General features: G+C 46.3%; 1 non-coding gene across 1 annotated transcript; it reads right to left on the bottom strand.

Moving 5' to 3' along the window:
• Positions 1 to 2,695: 2,695 nt before the first annotated feature.
• Positions 2,696 to 2,833, bottom strand: LOC114809556. Its single transcript, XR_003757332.1, has one exon. It is a non-coding gene; the product is annotated as a small nucleolar RNA SNORA7 (small nucleolar RNA).
• Positions 2,834 to 14,800: the final 11,967 nt, after the last annotated feature.

Genomic DNA, 14,800 nt, shown 5'->3' with positions numbered 1-14,800 from the left:
TACAGCAGGGCCCATCGAGGGGAGGACAGGCCGGCCATTGTCTCGATGAGATTCAGATTTCCCTGACAGCCAGGCTGGTGATTCACTTAGTTCTTCACGGACAGGCTGGAGATGGAACAGGCTGTGGGAGTGGATCTGTGGTCATCTCTACATCTCTTGCGACCACCTCTGTGATCCCTCTCCCTGGGCCATCCCTGTCTAGAAACCACCTGCCCTCATCCCAGCCACAGCAATGACCTGTAAGACCTACATGAGCCAGGGGAAAGCCAGGCCGCCATGAGGACTCATCGTGGCCTAGTGGATAGAGCACAGGCCTGGGAGTCAGAGGACCTGGATTCTAATTCTAGCTCCACCACTTGCCTGCTGTGTGACCTTGGGCAAATCGATTCACTTCACTGGGACTCAGCTACTTCACTGTAAAATAAGTATTTAGACTGTGAGCCCCCTGTGGGACAGAGACTGTGTCCATCCTCACATGTTGTATCTACCCTAGGGCTTAGTACAGTGCCTGGCACATAGTAAATGTTTAACAAATACCATTAAAGAAAAAAAATAGGACTCCCAGCCCCGAGATAGAGGAGCAGCAGCCGAAGATCCCCCAAATTTGCTTCTCCTCTAACTTGGCTGCGGAGGGGAAGGGAGAATGTGAGCCCCACGTGGGATGGGGACTGTGGCCAACCTGATTAATTTGTATCAATTAATTTTTGCTTAAGTTTTCTTCTTCTCCGTTTATGGCCTATTAATTCCACCTCAGCATATTTGTGCTCCCTTGCACTTAGGCCCTCACAACTACCCAAAACACTTTTTGTACAAATGGATTTACACCATCCAATTATTTAAGCCTTTCCTCACACACATCTGTATCTTTCCTTTCTCTTCTTCCACCCATCGCGAGAAGCATCGTGGCGTAGTGGAAAGAGCCCAGGACGGGAGTCTGAGGACCTGGGCTCTAATCCCAGCTCTGCCGCTTGTCTGCTGTGTGACCTTGGGAGGGTCATTTCACTTCTCTGTGCCTCAGTTACCTCACCTGTAAAATGGAGATTAAGTCTATGAGCCCCACGTGGGACAGGGACTACATCCATCCTCATTTGCTTGTAACTACCTCAGTGCTTAGTACCGTGCCTGGCACATAGTAAGCGCTTAACAAATACCGTAAAAAAAAAAATCTGTGTTATTTTGTGTCTAACACTATCATAATCTCCCAAGAACAGAACAGTGCTCTACAAATGACTGATTGATACATCCCTAAATATTATTGACTGATTGACTGATTGATTTGAACAGGCCTGAGATTGTCTCTTCCCTAGGGTGCACAGAAATGCAGTTTTAAAATTCCCCTACTCCAACTGCTCTGTCATGTTATAGACTAACAGAACTGGCAGAGAGGGAGTGAATCTCTTTAGTAAAATTGTTAGCAAATACTGACAGCGGTGTTTATGTAAATAAAGAAAATTACAAACTTTCACATGCAAAAAACACTGACAGTTTTTCTCAGCCTCCGCCTATTTCCTGTCACTTCTCTGCTTTCAAAATATTCTCAACTCACCATTAACAGATCCGAAGTGCCCACATTTATTTGTCTCTAGTAATTATGTTTTAACGTGCTTTATTTTATTTTAATCAGTTTTGAACGAAATTAAAGAGTCGAGAGACAAAATTGTAACATGGATACATTTATTCAAACCTGACAAACCTGATGATTTCTAATTCTTTCTCTGCATCTACCACGCCTCCCCCTCCTCTCCTTCAGCAATAAAACTCCAACGACGAGATCTGATTTCTTTGTATCAAGTCATATGGGACACATTATTATATTCGATAATAGTTGCCGTCTCTCTTCCTCCCGTCCGCCTCGTTCTTTTTACTTCAGGATTTAAAATTAGAATTTCAGACAGCCTCTTGCAAGTGGGTTCAAAAAGTTGCATCAGTTCTTGAAAAATTCCTCCCAGATTTTCTCCATCCCTTTCCTCAGGTAAAACTCCGTAGTCAAGAATCGATGGCCATGCCACTGAACATCAGGATGCCAAGGAATACCTTGAATTTGTGCAACATTTCTGTTTCTCCAAAGTGCTTTCACATCGCTTATCTCATTTCACCTTCACAAGAGGTCTAAAAGGTCTAAAGGCAGATAGTGTCATGTTCATTCAATTCATTCAGTCGCATTCATTGAGTGCTTACTGTGTGCAAAGCACTATACTAAGTGCTTGGGGGAGTTCATTATAACAACCAACAGACACATTCCTGTCCACAACTAGCTCACAGTCTAGAGGATGAGCTCCCAATTTATTGATGAGGAAATAATAATAATGATATTTGTATTATTATCTTGTATATACAAGATAATCAGGCTGGACACAGTCCCTATTTCTCATGAGGCTCTCACAGCCTAAGACTGAAGGATAAAAGGTATTTAATCCCCATTTTACATACGCATTTACATTCACATTAATGTACTTATGTCTTGTCCTGTGCTGTCGAGTTGTCTCTGACCTAAAGGGACACCATGGACACATCTCTCCCAGAAAACCACACCTCCATCTGCAATCATTCTGGTAGTGTATCCAGAGAGTTTTCTTGGTAACAATCCAGAAGTGGTTTACCACTGCCTCCTTCCATGCAGTAAACTTGAGTCGCCACCCTCGAGTCTCTCCCGTGCCACTGTTGCCCAGTGGCAGATTGCCAGATTGCCCGATTTACTTGTAGCAGATTGCCTTCCACTCGCTAGCCATTGGTCAAGCTAGGAATGGAATGGACAGGCCTCTGCTTGACTCTCCCTCCCGTAATCGAGACTGGTAGAGCACTGGAAACTCTCCAGTTGTGACCCTGAGAGGGAAATGCTCTTATGTACATACCCATGGTTTATTTTAATATCTGCCTCCCCATCTAGACTCTAAGATCCTAGTAAGCAGGGAACATTTCTACCAATTGACACCGCTGTATTATGCTCACCCAAGCTCTAAGTACAATGCTTTGCACACAGCACGGGCTCAGTGAATTCCACTGATTGATTGATTGATTTTATAGATAAGGATACTGAGGCACAGAGGAGAGAAGTAAGTTGCCCAGGGCCACACAACAGCCAAGTGGAAGAGCTGGGATTAGAATGATGTACCTGGAATTAGAACCCAGATCCCCAGACTCCCAAGCACTCCCAAGAGGTTCTTCCATAAGGCTACTCTGCTGTCTTTGTAAAATGAGTGGCAGAGAAGTAAAGTGTCCAAAGTCACACAGGGGAGTAGTATGGGGGTCAGAATAGAATCCAAGCCCTTTGACTCCCAGACCCAAGCTCTTTCTCAAAGCCCAGGTGCCTCAGGAGGAAGCTAAGCAAAACACTTCATTTCCGGAGAAATCTCATCTTGAAGCTGACTGTTCCCCCCGGTCTGGCCCACGGCCTTAATTAGTCTGGCCCCACTCCAGTGGGTGAAAGGGAGGATCAATCGATCAGTCAATAAATCATTGGTATCTACTGAGGGCTTACTGTGTGCAGAGCACTGACCTAAACCCTTGGGAGAGTGCAATATAACAGAGATGATAGACACGTTCCTTGCTCACAATGAGCTTACAGTCTAGAGAAACCAATCAACTAGTGGATTGGCTCACAGCCAGTAAGCATGTTTGCAGCTGTTTCTCTCAGATCTCCCAACTGAAGATGTTTCAGATCACCGGGAATGTCTTCTCCTTCTGTGATCTAAGTCATTCCATGTGTCCAGAGCCTGAACTCCCCGGGAAATTACTAGCAGGACATACTGTAATAGCTCCTTCTCTCATTTTCCTCCCAAAGATTCCCGTTTTAATGAATTCATCAATTTCAAAGTGGCTGCTGGCACCAGGGGTTTCTGAATGGATAAAATTCTAATAATAATTAAAATGATCGTGATAATTATGGTACTTGTTAAGTACTTACTACCAAGCACTTTTCTAAACTGAGTCATTCAGATTGGGCACAGTCCTTTCCCACACGGGGCTCACACTCTTAACTTCTATTTTATAGATGAGGTAACTGAGGCCCAGAGAGGTTTAGTGACTTGCTCAAGGTCACACAGCAGACATGGGGTGGAGTCAGGATTAGAACCTAGGGCCTTCTGAATCCCAGGCACATGGTCTAACCACTATGCCTCACGGTTCCTCCTGGCCCCTTGGAAAGCTCTGTTGGCCCCAGTAGAGTAAGCCTGAGGTTGCTGGAGCCCCTGCTTTGCTGAATGCCTGTTGGACTGAATCCCAGGGAAATCTTACACCCAGAGACCCCTCTAGACAGTAAACTTGTGGGCAGGGAAAGTATCTGTTTATTGTGGTATTGTATTCTCCCAAGCATTTAGTAAGTGCTCAATAAATGTGATTGAATGAACACCTTTGTGTTAAGGTTTAAAGGAAAGAAAAAGAAGGAAGAAAAATGACTTAATGAGTGATTCACCCAACATCAAACAGGAGACACCTAGCCGAACTGGGATTAGAACCCAGGTCTTCTGACTCCCAGGCCAGGGCTCTTTCCACTAACTCATACCGCTTCTCACTAAGCCACACTGCTCCTTATGTCCTTCATGTCTTCATGCCTCATATGTCCTCCCCGTCAACTCTCTGATGATCTGACTGCTGTCAGGCTTCTGATTCCTTCACTCCACCGAAACTGCCCTTTCTACACTTACCAGTGACTTCCCTCTAACCAAATCCAAAGAGTTCATTCATTCAATCATATTTATTGAGCACTTACTGTGTGCAGAGCACTGTACTACTACTACTAATAATAATAATGTTGGTATTTGTTAAGCGCTTACTATGTGCAGAGCACTGTTCTAAGCACTGGGGGAGACACAGGGGAATCAGGTTGTCCCACGCGGGGCTCACAGTAGCGTGGCTCAGTGGAAAGAGCACGGGCTTTGGAGTCAGGGCTCATGAATTCGAATCCCAGCTCTGCCACTTGTCGGCTGTGTGACTGTGGGCAAGTCACTTAACTTCTCTGTGCCTCAGTTCCCTCATCTGTAAAATGGGGATGAAGACTGTGAGCCCCACGTGGGACAACCTGATTCCCCTATGTCTACCCCAGCGCTTAGAACAGTGCTCGGCACATAGTAAGCGCTTAACAAATACCAACGTTATTATCATTATTATTATTATTAATCCCCATTTTACAGATGAGGTAACTGAGGCACAGAGAAGTTAAGTGACTCGCCCACAGTCACACAGCTGACAAGTGGCAGAGCTGGGATTCGAACTCATGAGCCCTGACTCCAAAGCCCGTGCTCTTTCCACTGTCCCACGCTGGGAGAATAGGATAGAACAATAAACACATTCCCTGCCCACAGTGAGTTTACAATCCAGGCTGTGAGCTCATTGTGGGCAGGAATGTGTTTGATGTTATCCTGTATTCTCCCAAGCACTTAGTACAGTGCTTTGCACACAGTAAGTGCTCAATAAATATGATTAATAATAATAATTTATAATATAAGGGGAAATGGACATTAATATAAAGAAATAAATTACAGATATGTTACATAAGTGCTGTGGGAATGGGAGGGGGGGATGAATGAAGAGTTCTACTCTGCCCTGCTCCTCTTTGTCCTCTCAGCAGCTTTTGACCCTGGAGACCTATTACTCCTCTTCAAAACTGTATCGGTCCTTGGGTTTTGATGACAGGGTGCCTGCCGACTAGATTCTCCCAAGACCTCCCTGTCCTTTTTTCTCAGTTCATGCATCGTCACCTCTTCAGCCCTTCTTCCTCTCCCTGTGAGCTTTGTGCTAGGCCAGATTCCGTGACCCCTACCCTGCTCCTTTACCACTCTCTCTGCCCAGGAGCTAATCCTTTCGTGTGGTTCCAACTCCTGCATCTTGACCAACTCTCTCCTCTCTCCCTGCCTCCACCCCCATCCTCAGCCAATTTAATAATAATAATAATAGTGGTATTTGTTGAACCCTTACTATGTGCAAAGCACTGTTCTAAGCACTGGGGGGATACAAGGTGATCAGGTTGTTCCATGTGGGGCTCACAGTTTTAATCTCCATTCATTCATTCATTCAATAGTATTTATTGAGCACTTACTATGTGCAGAGCACTGTACTAAGCGCTTGGAATGAACAAGTCGGCAACAGATAGAGACAGTCCCTGCCGTTTGACAGGCTTACGGTCTAATCGGGGGAGACGGACAGACGAGAACAATGGCAATAAACAGAGTCGAGGGGAAGAACATCTCGTAAAAACAATGGCAACTAGATAGAATCGAGGCGATGTACATTTCATTAACAAAATAAATAGGGTAATGAAAATATATACAGTTGAGCGGACGAATACAGTGCTGAGGGGAGGGGAAGGGAGAGGGGGAGGAGCAGAGGGAAATGGGGGAAAAGAGGGTTAAGCTGCGGAGAGGTGAAGGGGGGGTGGTAGAGGGAGTAGAGGGAGAAGGGGAGCTCAGTCTGGGAAGGCCTCTTGGAGGAGGTGAGTTTTAAGTAGGGTTTTGAAGAGGGGAAGAGAATCAGTTTGGCGGAGGTGAGGAGGGAGGGCGTTCCGGGACCGCGGGAGGACGCGGCCCGGGGGTCGACGGCGGGATGGGCGAGACCGAGGGTCGGCGAGGAGGTGGGCGGCGGAGGAGCGGAGCGTGCGGGGTGGGCGGTAGAAAGAGAGAAGGGAGGAGAGGTAGGAAGGGGCAAGGTGATGGAGAGCCTCGAAGCCTAGAGTGAGGAGTTTTTGTTTGGAGCGGAGGTTGATAGGCAACCACTGGAGGTGTTTAAGAAGGGGAGTGACATGCCCAGATCGTTTCTGCGGGAAGATGAGCCGGGCAGTGGAGTGAAGAATAGACCGGAGCGGGGCGAGAGAGGAGGAAGGGAGATCAGAGAGAAGGCTGACCCAGTAGTCTAGCCGGGATACAACGAGAGCCCGTAGCAGTAAGGTAGCCGTTTGGGTGGAGAGGAAAGGGCGGATCCTGGCGATATTTTACAGATGAGGGAACTGAGGCACCGAGAAGTGAAGTGACTTGCCCAAAGTCACACAGCTGGCAAGCGGCAGAGCTGGGATTAGAAGCCATGACCTCTGACTCCCAAGCCCGGGCTCTTTCCACTGAGCCACGGTGCTTCTCTAATTTAAGCTTTTTACAGGACAGAAAGGGAACAAGAAACATTCATTCATTCATTCTTTAATTCCATCGTATTTATTGAGAGTTTACTGTGTGCAGAGCACTGTACTAATCACTTGGAAGAGGACAATATAACAATAAACGTGGCTCAGTGAAGCAGCGTGGCTCAATGGAAAGAGCACGGGCTTTGGAGTCAGGGCTCATGAGTTCGAATCCCAGCTCTGCCACTTGTCGGCTGTGTGACTGTGGGCAAGTCACTTAACTTCTCTGTACCTCAGTTCCCTCATCTGTAAAATGGGGATTAAGACTGTGAGCCCCACGTGGGACAACCTGATTCCCCTATGTCTACCCCAGTGCTTAGAACAGTGCTCGGCACATAGTAAGCGCTTAACAAATACCAACATTATTATTATTATTAAACAGACACATTCCCTGCCCACAATGACCTTACAGTCTGGAGGGGCATCTACTATCCACAAGAGCAGTTTTATCAACCCGTGCTCTATCCACGGGCCTGGGAGTCAGAAGGATCGGGCTTCTAATCCCAGCTCTGCCACTTGTCTGGTGGGTGTCCTGGGGGAAGTTACTTCACTTCTCTGTGACTCAGTTACCTCATTTGTAAAATGGGGATTAAGACCGTGAGCCCCATTTGGGATACGGACAGTGTCCAACCTGATTAGCTTGTATCTACCCCGGTGCTTAGTAAAGTGCCTGGCACATGGTAAGTGCTTAACAAGTACCATTAAAAACAAATAATGCTTTGGAGAAAACAGCCAAAAAGCCACTTTGATCGGTTGTCCCGTCCCCCACCCCCATCCCCACAAACACACAAACACATACAGCCACTCCTAGCATCAGTCTAGCCACAGAGGAGAGTATTACCATTCCCTTCCCCAGGGAGCTTAGTGTCATCAATATTTGGAAAAGGGTCAAATGCCGGGGGGCTCTCTTGGGGAAAGCGGAAGACTCGATTCCTCTCGACATGAAAACCCAGATGCCTGCTGTCTTCCCACTCAACCGTATAATGTGACACTTCGCCATCTCCATTAAAAGACTTACTTTGTACCGGCGCTTGCATTTTATAATACTTCTATCTAAATGCAGATTTCTCCATTCCATATGTAGCATAGAGTCAGGTTTTCCATAAAGATACCAGCAGGAGAGAACATTGAAATTCATTTTGCATATTAAAGAAATTCCTCTCCGAGGTTCTTTCCTTTATTTGTTTTATCAATCCATGCAACAAGCAAGAAAGGCAGAGTTTGGGCCATGATGGAAAAGCCATTTATGATTTTATCAGCCTTGTTTCTGTTTCCCCTGCCTGGACTATTTATAGACTCTTAAGAGTAAGCAGTTTTACAGTGTTCTCCGCGAACGTAAAATAAGTTCATCTGTATCATTTAACCTAAATGCTGTGATTCTATATGGCCCTGAGAGATCTGCACTTGGAGTTAATATATTTACTGATTGCCTTGCTCACCAGAATCTACAGCACAATGCAGTGTGACCCAGAAGGGTACCCTCCCCTCGAAAACGTTATCCTGCAATGTCGAAATGCCTCTTCATATATCTAACGAAGGTCAAGGAGGGAGGCAGGACGGATCCAGATGCAATGTGCCTGTCGCGGTGGTTGTTGCGAGAGTGTCTTTCTCACTGAGCACCGTGCCTTCAGATTGTCTGCTCGTCGTGGGCAGGGAGCATGTCTTCCAAGTCTGTTGCATGGTACTCTCCCAAGCGCTTGCTACAGTGCTCTGCATACAGCAAGTGCTCAATAAATACCATAGATTCACTGTTTGAACTAAAGTGATGCATGCATGGAACACTGGATTGGTCCCAGACTCATCCCTTGCTCTCACTGTAGTCATGTATGTACATGTACTTTTTTTATGGTATTTGTTAAGCATTCATTCATTCAATCGTATTTATTGAGCACTGTACTAAGTGCTTGGAATGTATAGTTCAGCAACAGATAGAGACAATCCCTGCCCAACAACGGGCTCAGGGTCTAAGAGGGGGAGAAACACAACAAAACAAAACAAGTAGTCATGCGTCAATACCACCAAGATAAATAGAATCATAGGTATATAGGCATATACACATCATTAATAAAATAAAGTAATAAATAATGCATATAAATATGTATTGCTACGGGAAGGGGAAGGGGAAAGAGCGGAGGGAGGGAGTAGGGGGAATGGGAGGGGGAGGAGGGGCAGAGGGAAAGAGAGGGCTCAGTCTGGGAAGGCCTCCTGGAGGAGGTGAGCTCTCAGCACTTACTATGTGCCAGACACTGTACTAAGCGCTAGGGTAAATACAAGCTAATCAGGTTGGACGCCGCCCCCGTCCCTCCTGGGTTTCATACTCAAATCCCCACTTTACTGATTAGGTTACTGAGGCACAAAGAAGTGAAATGATTTGCCCAAGGTCACACATCAGGCAAGTAACAGAGCCGGGATGAGAAGTAAGGTTTTTTTGACTCCCAAGCCCATGCTCTCTCTATTAGGCCATACTGCTTCTCCACTGTGTGTTCCTAGGCTCTCACGGAGTAGCTCAAAAAGCTGTTACATCTTCAGTCCCTGAGGATAGTTCATTATTATCCATTTGGCCTTCCTGCTCCCCATATCATCCTGGGAAGAAGGGAAAAGTTTTCCTGCCCTGGGGAAATCTCCATTTCTTCTAGGGCAAAGTCTTGTAAGAAATTTTGGAAGAACAGTTTCCTCAGACAATTTAAACTGTTTCTGGAAGAAAAAGGAAGTTGTGTAAGAATGGCTTTCACCTCCTGTTTTCAGATTTCATTTTGTCAGCTTTGGAACTACGTATGGAAGTCCCACACAGGACCTATCAGTAACCTATCAGGAATATTTAGTGAGAGAGAAGAGAGCAAAGTCATTCCTGCCTCAGAGATTCCCATCTCAGAGATTTCCGCCTCAGCCACTGAAAGGGTATTTGGTGTTCAAAGGGTTTAAAACAGCCCAACGTGTCGCCTTCAAAAGAGTGTCAAGGTTGAAAGCATATTAGAGTAATAGCCATTAGTCTGCTTTCCTGACTAGACCGCTGGGGAGATTCTGAGCTACAATATTCTATTGAATTATCTGCTCAGGGAAGAGTCAGCCCGTAACTCTAGGGTACCGAGGTCCCATTCTCCTGTCCAGAGTGTTGCTATTCCCAATCTCCGGTGACCCGAGGTGTGGCTTGGGCTGTCCTGCTGAAAAACATGTTTGGTTTCTGGGGATTCATTCAGTCTAAATTAAGTAAACTCCCCATCCTGATAAGGAAAAATTGCTTTATCCTCTTTGGGAAAACAAATTCCATAGAAACTATTCACTTTTTGAAATAAAATTATTTTCTATTGCATCAAGTGTTTCTTTTTAAGAGAAGCAGAGTTGCTCAGTGGAAGGAGCACCAGCTGGGGAGTCAGAGATCATGAGTTCAAATCCCAGCTCAGCCGCTTGTCGGCTGTGTGACTTTGGGCAAGTCACAACTTCTCTGTGCTTCATTTACCTCATCTGTAAAATGAGCATTAAGACTGTGAGCCCCACAAAGGACAACCTGATCACCTTAATAATAATAATAATAATGTTGGTATTTGTTAAGCGCTTACTATGTGCCGAGCACTGTTCTAAGCGCTGGGGTAGACACAGGGGAATCAGGTTGTCCCACGTGGGGCTCACAGTCTTAATCCCCATTTTACAGATGAGGTAACTGAGGCACCGAGAAGTTAAGTGACTTGCCCAAAGTCACACAGCTGACAAGTGGTAGAGCCGGGGTTCGAACCCATGACCTCTGACTCCAAAGCCCGTGCTCTTTCCAGTGAGCCACTGTATCCTCCCCAGCGCTTAGAACAGAGCTTTACACATAGTAAGCGCTTAACAAATGCCATTATTATTATTTTTAATTTTGACCTCCAAATCTAAACTATGTCCCTCCCCTCCTTCAAATCTATATTAAAAAGTGACCTCCCGCAAGAAGACTTCCCTGATTAATCTCTCAAGCTATCTAACCAGGCTTTCCTATCAGCCACCTCAGTATTCAGTATAGACTATTCTTCAGTATAGAGAAGCAGCATAGCGTAGTGGATAGAGCACATGGCCACTTCTCTGCTGTGTGACCTGGGGCAAGTCACTTCACTTCTTTGTGCCTCAGTTACCTCATCTGTAAAATGGGGATTGAGACCCCATGTGGAACAGGGACTGTGTCCAATGGGACTTGCTTGTATCCCCCCCAGCATTAATACAGTGCCTGGCACATAGCACTTAACAAATACCATTATTATTGTTATTATTGTTATTATTTAAATGGCTGTCTCTTTATATGACATTGATTCTTGTTTTTCATTTTTTGTCTACTCTTTATATCTAGTCCCTTACTCTCAACTATGTTGTATTCTTCAAATATCATCTCTGTGTCATTCAATAGTTCTGTAAGAATGGCTTTCACCTCCTGTTTTCAGATATAATTTCGTCAGCTTTGCAACTATGTATTCTTCTTCATATGTTTTCCTTCTTCGGTCTGTTCTCCAGTCTCCTAGTACCATGCTTCTGCACAGAGGCTGGTACCCGTGACAGGGTTCTGCACAAGGTGGACACTTACTACCCTACCCTGCCTACAGCTGGAGCCCAGTATAGGCCTAGGCACCTAGTAAGTATTCAGTCTAGCACACCAACCACAGAAGGCAGTCAAGGAATACCACTGATGCTGAGCAAGAATCTCAAGGCCCTTCCCCAAAATCCAGCCAGAAAGATAACTCCGGAGGTCTTAGCTGATCTTTGGGAAGTGGGTACCACATTCTACAGTTTTATAACTCTCACTTAGTCTCCTTTTTTCCAACCCTTAGCATGGTCTTTTCCCACCCTCTGGTGAAGCTTGATCTCCAGCCCATCCAGCTTAACAATACGGAATTGTACTTTTCCCAGAGTTAACTGTCCAGACACTCCAAGCTAGGCAAAACAGCCATCCTTTCGGGGGTTCTCTCCCCACCGGTCATAGACCTAAGACCCCGCTATGGGTGGTGAAGGAGGGGAATCACCTCCTTCTCTAGTGTGACTAACGTGTAAGCCACCTGTAGACCAGGGAACGTGTCTCACTTCAAGAATTTTGGGCAGCAGCCCTAGTGATGGGCTCAAAGGACCAAATTTCTGCCATAGTCACTTAACTACTTTTCTGTCCCTCAATTTCCTCATCTGTAAAATGGGAATTCATTTCCTGTCTTCCCTCCCCCTTAGAATAGGCATCTCACATGGGACAGAGACTGTGTCTGCACTGAAAATCTTGCATCTACCCCAGCACTTAGTGCAGTGTTTGGCACATTGTAAACAGTTAACAAGAGAAGCCATGTGGTCTAGGGGATAGAGCAAAGGCCTGGGAGTCAAAATTACATGCCTTCTAATCCAATCTCTGCCTCTTGTCTGCTGTGTGACCTAGGGCATGCTATTTAAATTCTGAGCCTCAGTTACATCATCGGGAAAATGGGGATTAAAACTTTGAGCCCTATGTGGGACATGGACTGTCCACCTGATGACCTCGGATCTACTCTGCCGTGCTTGGCACATGGTAAGTACTTAATATATACCATTTTTTTTAAAAAAGGTACCATTATCCTCATCCTCCTCCTCTTCATCATCACAAGGGCACCCTTTTTGTGCACAAAATGGGCTGGGGAAGCAGATCCTACATTGGCTTTACATTCATTCATTCATTCAATTGTATTTATTGAGCACTTACTCTGTACAGAGCACTGTAAAAGCATCTGGGAGAGTATAATACCACAATAAACAGACACATCCACTGCCCACAATGAGCTTAAGGTCTTGCACTCATAGATGAACTCCTCTATTAGTGGTCCTTCTTTGAATCTCAGGATAATAACATAGGTATCCAGGACCAATTAGAATGAAATTTCACCCTTTTCCTACCACCTATGGTAGCACAGTCTTGCAGTGTTTCAGAAAGTCTCAACTCTATAAAGAAAATAAGAAAAACCTGGGATACCAAGCTTACTGCCTTCCAGAACCCAGAGTTCAGTAAAGCGAACCCCAATTTCCTGCTTTTTCCATCAGAACAGGCTCAGGATCCTCCATTAGCACAGGTTCACTGGGGACAGGGAAAGCTTTTGGCTAGGACAGCCTGAAAAGATGCTCCATTAGGCTAAAGCATTCAGCTGATTTCATTAAGTTTCCTCTCCCGTTGATGCAGAAGTTCAATAATAATTGCGACTGAAAAAGTTAAGGTGGTTTGATGGGTTAATGACAGATCACTTTTTTCCCATTAATATCAGAAAGCTGGGCAGCGTTAGAGAGATGCATTACTGTTATCTGTTCCCACCATCTGCCGTATCGGACAGGAGAGGACTTGCTATCTAATGGGCTGGAAGGGACTGACCTGAATTCCGGCGATGGTTACAACTCTGCTAAATAATGTACAGTCCTGTGTGCACTGGTCTTTGTCGTTCTGAATGTGCTAACGGAAACCTGACATTTCATAATCCATCAGCTGGAATCCTGGACCTAATGGCTAGTCCAGCTATCACAAGAATGTTGGATAAATGAGATTTGCTTATGAATAAAGCCTCACCATTCAGGAGAAACCAACAAAACCAGATATGATAATTTTTAGGTGCTTACCAAGTTCCAAGTACTCGGCCTGCAGTAGGAAGGTCCAAGATCATCAAATAAAATCCAGTCCCTGTTCCACATGGGGTTCACTATCTAAGAGAAGTAGCATGGCATAGTGGATAGAGAAGGGCACTTGGGGTTAGAAGGTCATGGGTTCTAATTTGCCCACTCTGATCCTTGGAGACTTCAACATCCATACGGATGTACCCGACGACTCCTCTGCCGCCCGCCTGCTATCCCTCCTCGACTCTGCCGACCTCCTCCTCCACCATACCGCGCCCACTCACCGACTCGGTCACACCCTCGATCTCGTCATCTCCTACCGCTGCACTATCTCCTCCCTCACCGACTCTGAAATCCCTCTCTCTGACCATAACCTTCTCACCTGCCTCATCTCTCACACTCCCTCCCCCTGCAAATCTTCGCTACTGCCCCACAGAGACCTCCGCTCTCTCGATCCCATCCGTCTTTCCAATAGCATCTCTCCTCACCTTGCCGCCCTGTCCTCTCTTCCCACTCTCGACGATCGGGTCTCCGCTCTCAACTCCACCCTCTCTACTCATCTCGACTCTCTCGCCCCCCTTTCCCTCCGCCGCTCTCGCTCCACTAACCCACAGCCCCGGATCACCTCCTCTGTCCGCCTCCTACGCTCCTATGCTCGAGCTGCCGAGCGCTGCTGGCGAAAGTCCAAGCACCGAGCCGACCTCACACACTTCAAATTTATCCTTTCCTGCCTTAACTCTGCCCTCTCCTCCGCCAGGCAAAGCTTCTTCTCCTCCCTCATCGACACCCATGCCCGTCACCCCCGCCGATCGTTCCGGACCTTTAACTCTCTCCTTAGGCCCCCTGTTCCTCCCCCTCCCCCATCTCTCACCCCCAATGATCTGGCCACCTATTTCCTCACGAAAATCAACACGATCAGGTCTGAGCTCCCCAAAGTCACCCCTCTGCCTCTCCCCTCCCCCCCAACAAACCCCTCCCCTACTTTCCCATCCTTCCCTGCAGTATCCTCAGAGGAGATCTCCTCCCTCCTCGCAAGTGCCACCACCTCCACCTGCGCCTCGGACCCCATTCCCTCTCACCTTCTTAAAACTGTCGCCCCTGCCCTCCTCCCTTCCTTAACTTCTATTT

This window comes from Ornithorhynchus anatinus, chromosome 2, assembly GCF_004115215.2.
Source record: "Ornithorhynchus anatinus isolate Pmale09 chromosome 2, mOrnAna1.pri.v4, whole genome shotgun sequence".
Taxonomy (NCBI): Eukaryota; Metazoa; Chordata; class Mammalia; order Monotremata; family Ornithorhynchidae; genus Ornithorhynchus; species Ornithorhynchus anatinus.
The sequence above is the reverse complement of the archived record's forward strand: the minus strand, read 5'-3'. Positions and strand labels throughout refer to the sequence as shown.